The following is a 4,606-nucleotide window of genomic DNA, read 5'->3' on the forward strand; positions in this document are numbered from 1 at the left end:
TTGAATGGACATTTTTCCTAAGAAGATATACAAATGGCCAACAAGGGCATGAACAGATGCTCTACACAATTATCATGGAAATGCAAATCAAAACCACAATGAGATATCACCTCATACCTGTTAAATGGCTGTTATCAGAAAGACTAGAAATAACAAGTATTGGTGAAGATATTCATTATTGGTAGCACTGTAAACCGGTGCAGCCACTATGGACAACAGTAAGGAGATTCCTCAAAAAATTAAAAATAGAACTACTATATGATTTAGCAATTCCACTTCTGGGTATTTACCCAAAGAAAATGAAGACACTAAGTCAAAAGGATAGATGCACCACCATGTTCATTGCAGCATTACTTATAATAGCCAAGATACGGAAACAACCTAAACGTCCATCGATGGATAAAGACATTGTGATACACACACACAATGGAATATTATTCAGTCATAAAAAAGAATGAAATCTTGACATTTTTGATAAGGATGGCCCTCGAGGGCAATATCCTAAATGAAATATAAGTCCCAGAAAGTTAAACACTATATGATCTTTCTTATATGTGGAATATATATATATATATATATATATATATATATTCCACATATATAATATATATATTCCACATATATAATATATATATATATATATATATTCACCAAGACCATAGATATGAAGAACAGACTGGTGGTTGCCAGAGGTTGTATGTGTGGAGGGCCAGCAGGTAGGGGTTGGGAGATAAGGTTAACCACTAAAAAAGAAGAAGAACACATGATACTCCCTTTCCCCCTAAATAAGGGCAGGAAGGGAAAAGTATAAACAGAAAAAACACAAAATAAAAATAGTAAAAATAAATTCAAATAATATTGGTAATCACAGGGAATGTAAATATTCATACAATGGAAAACTACATAGAAATAAAAAAAAACCTGACCAGATCTGTATGTATCAACACAAATCTCATGAACAATTGTATTCAGTGTATAAATTCAAAAGGATATACATAGGTTGGGACCACTTTGTAAATTATAAAATGACACAAAACAATGTTATACATTATTTATGGATATAAATACATATAGAATTGAATGGAAAAATATGTACCAATTAAAAAATTAAAAAACAAAAACCAATCAAGTTAAAAAACTTTTCAGTTCATGTAGAGATGCTGCAAGGCAAAGAAAATGAGAGACTATTTTAGCCCTTCCGAATGACTTTATTCTTCATAGCTTCCAAACTGTGAAGTCACGTGACAGAATGGCTAGTCTGAGATTCTCTGAATCCCCGTAACTTCTTACCATAGACTAACAAAATACTCCACTATAATCATTCATTTAAAATGTCAGCTTACACTTCTCAGCTCAAGTCTACTAGTAGTTCCTCATTGTACTCAGGAAGATAGCTGAAGCAGATGGTCTGCACAGCTCTCCCTATTTGATATCTCCTGTAGTAGCCAGCCTCCAAGATAGTCTTGGAAAGATCCCCACCTCCTGGTGTTCAAACTCTTGTGCTATCCCTTCTCACTCTTCCAACTTTGGTCTGTGTGATCAATAAAGGAGAAGCAATGGCATAATACTTCTGAAATTAGGTTATAAACACTGGAACCTCCATCTTGGTTGCTTTCTCCTCCTGGCTTGGATCACTCACTCTAGGAAAAACCAGCTGCTATGTCATGAGCAGCTCCATGCAGAATGCACCTGGCAAGAAACATATTCTACCAACAACCTTGGAAGTAGATCATTAGCGCCAGTCAAGCCCAAAAGAAAGATTTTCTTAAAGAGCCAGATAATAAATAGTTTAGGTCTTGCAGGTCCTATGGTCCCTATTGCAACTATTCAACTCTGCCATTTTATACAATATGAAAAATAATGTTCAGGACTGCAGTTCCAATAAAACTTTATTTACAAAGACAAGCAGTAGTTTGCTAACTTTTGCACCACTGTAGCCAAGGCTCACAGCCTTTCACTTCATGAAATCCTCAATCAGACCCACCCAGCTAAGCTGCTTCTTAGGTTCTTGATCCTCAGAAACCATAAGTTGAGTTTTAAGCTGCTACATTTTGGCTTAATGGAACACCCCATCCTCCACTCTCCACCCACCCTCTGCCAAGCACACACACATACCCCTTTCACCTTTCTAATTTCACCTCCTTCTACTCTCCACCACACATTTAGCTCAGATCACAGAAATCTTATCGTTCCTTGAATATACCAGAGGCACCCCTGCCTCAGGGCCTTTGTTCTGCTAGTCTCTGCCTGCCTGCATGCTTCTCCCATAGGTATCTAGTTGGATCCACTAGCTCCTTTAGGTCTTTACGCTGAGCCCTTCTTGGTAAAGCCTTTCCTGACCCTATTTACAAGGGCAACACTCCTTCCTCCTTACATTCCCTATCTCCCTTATTTTTCTCATATTTACCATGTACCATACATTTTACTTTACTGTCTGTCTTCCTCCACTGGAGTATAAGCTTCACAAAGACAAGTGTTTCTACTTGTGATACTGCATTATGCAGCTGGCTTTCAATAAATTGTTAAATAAATTCGCTTGTCTCAACTAACCTGCCAACTCCTTAAAGGTATAGTGTACACAGGCTTGAACACACGTTAATGTTAAATTAACTTTGAAGAATAATTTTAAACATCTGAATAACACAATCAGATCATTTGGAAGGATCACTCTAGGGGATGAATAGAGGCATTTGGTGTCTCCAACACTTAATCCTCACTCTACACTCCCCACAGGCAATTTCACCCCTCCCCACTGTTTATCATCACCTATGCACAGACTAGTGGACATCTTCACCTAGACCCTTCCTCAGAAGGACATCTTGTAGACCTCAACTTCAGCCTGGCCTAAAATGAACTTCCCCCTACTCCTGCCTTCCCCTATTGTGACCAAACTCAGCATATGCAATCTAGTCAATTATGTCACCCTCAACACCTCTCCCTACCACCAATGTCCACCACCAAGTCCCAGATTTTATCCTCTGAAATCTCTTAAAATCTGTCTTCTCCCCATCTCCTCCAACACCCCGGTGCTACCTACCATAACCACAGGATACTGCCATATACCTTCCTGTCTCCTTGCATCTACTATGACCCCTCTGAAAACGATTTTCCACAATGCAGCCATAGATCTTTTTCAAAATGCACATCTCATTGGGTATTACTGTTCACTTAAAATTCAGTAGCTTCCCATTGCTCTCAAGATTAAAAAGTTTTTCTGTCCTGCATGGGCTGGTTTCCACCTTACCTTTCCAACACAACCACCACTCTATTCCAGATGTACTCTATACCAACCAGATTCTCAAAGTGCTGAGAACTTTACCTATGTTGTTCTGCCCAAAACTCCCTTTTCCCTTTACCCAGTTACTACCATGTTTTAAGTCAGCTCAAATACTTCATCACCTTGACTAGATCAAATTGCTTTTAGAAACTCCTCTTTGTTGTACTTAAAAGTTTGTATAGCATTATTTGGTGTTTCCCTAACCATACTAGTAGGTTGTTTTTACTCCCTTGTATCCACAATGCTCAACAAAGGAATGACAGGAGGATCTTGGTAACTATTCGTAGAAAACATGAACTATTCAAACAGGGTGGTTAAGAGTTTATTACAGCTAGGAAAGAACAAAGGAGTTGCTGCACTAGAGCAGTACATTAATGTTGGGGAGCACCTCAAGTTCTTAATTATCAAGAGAATTGACACTCTTGATGAAATTATTCCCAACACTCCTCAAACCAATTATGTAAATCTGTACATTAGGTTGTAATAGCCAAGACATTATTTTATTTCTACTGCTATCAGGGCCCATGGCCCAAGTATCTGAGGTACTGACACCACTTTCAGGTTAAAAGTAGAAGTGAGACACATTACTTGGGACTACTGGAAAACCCAGAAAACTGATGCAGCTCCAGTACCTCCCTCCCATTATTCTCTCATCTCTCGCAATCTGGATTTTGCCAAACCATTCTATTTGCTCAAAGGCTACTTTATTTGGGGGAAAGGGTCCATCCACTGAGAACTAAGCAGTAGATGACCACTACTTTTATTATTACCAGCAGGGAGAAGCTTGAGAAAGGAGATGAGATTCCAACTGGCTGAGGTGGACAGACAAGGAACACAGAAGTGGATCTGTTAAGATACCAAGTTCTGATTTGAAGGTTTTGAATTTATAGTACCTACAAGGCATCTGGTTGGAGATGTCTGATAGTCAATTAAACATTGGTTTAGAGCAGTACCATGCTCACCCATAGCTTTTATACTAACTAGGAGTCAGCATCTCTGAAGCAGAGGGCAGGAGTGACTCAGTAAGAGCACCTATGTGTAAGAACTGTTCTGGGCACTCAGAATTGCATTTACAAACTATAAAAACGTTTAAGACTGTCAAGAGAATTTTGAGTATTTCACTATATAAAGTTATACCCAATACAGTGTTTCATTATTTCCTATACAACACTACATACTTTAACTTGAGGACACCCATAAAAGGATGAATTTCAGAAATCCTGAAAAATTTCTACCAGCTATCAGCTATTTAAATACTGCTTATAACTACTATCAAAGGAAAGCCCAGAATCATGTAAATGGCATATACTTAAATAAAAGAGGCGGAAA

This window comes from Zalophus californianus, chromosome 1, assembly GCF_009762305.2.
Source record: "Zalophus californianus isolate mZalCal1 chromosome 1, mZalCal1.pri.v2, whole genome shotgun sequence".
NCBI classification, from domain to species: domain Eukaryota; kingdom Metazoa; phylum Chordata; class Mammalia; order Carnivora; family Otariidae; genus Zalophus; species Zalophus californianus.